Raw genomic sequence first — 865 nt, 5'->3', positions numbered from 1 at the left:
AGAGGAAACAAAGGAAAAGCACACCTTTCTTGGGGGAGGGGAGGGGCGCTATTCCTTTGGAGAGATTTATGTACCTGTGGAGTGTCCTCTAGAAGTCTCTGTCTGTCTCAGAAGAGGTGTCCTGCCGGTATCACTCTTCTCTCTCAGCTGGGCTCCCAGTTTTCGATTTTGTTGGATATTTCTCCGGACTTTATCCTTTCTTCTGAGCAGGAGCTTCTCTTGGAGACTGGTGCCTGTCGGCCATCTTGACCACTCCCAAGGGCAAAATTTCTAAAAAATCATAAAATGTAAGATCTCATTTCACTTTCCCCACCATTCCCTCGCTCTCCCCTCCAAAAAAAAAAAAAAAAAAAACACTATTCTCTTTACAAACGCAAACCAGGCCTCAACGCAGGGGTACAGAATGGAAGCGATCACACCGCTTCTTTTCTTCCATCTCTTTCAAACCACTACACCACTGGCTTAGGAGACAAGGCCTAGGATGGTGATGGATAAAACACACGATCCCAGCTAGGGTGGAATTGCGGGCAGTGCTCCATTCCCTCAGATGCAGTAAGGCCCCACAGGGCACAGTTCCCTCAATGGCTATGGTACTGACTCTAGCCCTCTGGCCACCACCCACCACTGGCTGCTGCCGGAAGCTGAGGCCACCAACTGAGCCGCTCATGAGCTGGTGGACATGCATGCACTTGAGCCCAGCATCAGCCAAAATTTAATATAGTAATTATACTTTTTAGTTGAAAAGATAGGTTGTCCCTGAATACTTATTTAGCAATAGTCTAATTGGGGAGTCTTAGGAAACACTGTGTCAACCTATTTGGCAATTAATTCTGACAGGGTGAGACTGCATCCAAGAGCTACAGGA

Source organism: Otolemur garnettii, unplaced genomic scaffold (assembly GCF_000181295.1).
Source record: "Otolemur garnettii isolate 467f Iridium unplaced genomic scaffold, OtoGar3 scaffold00404, whole genome shotgun sequence".
NCBI classification, from domain to species: Eukaryota; Metazoa; Chordata; class Mammalia; order Primates; family Galagidae; genus Otolemur; species Otolemur garnettii.
Note: the sequence above shows the minus strand (reverse complement) of the source record.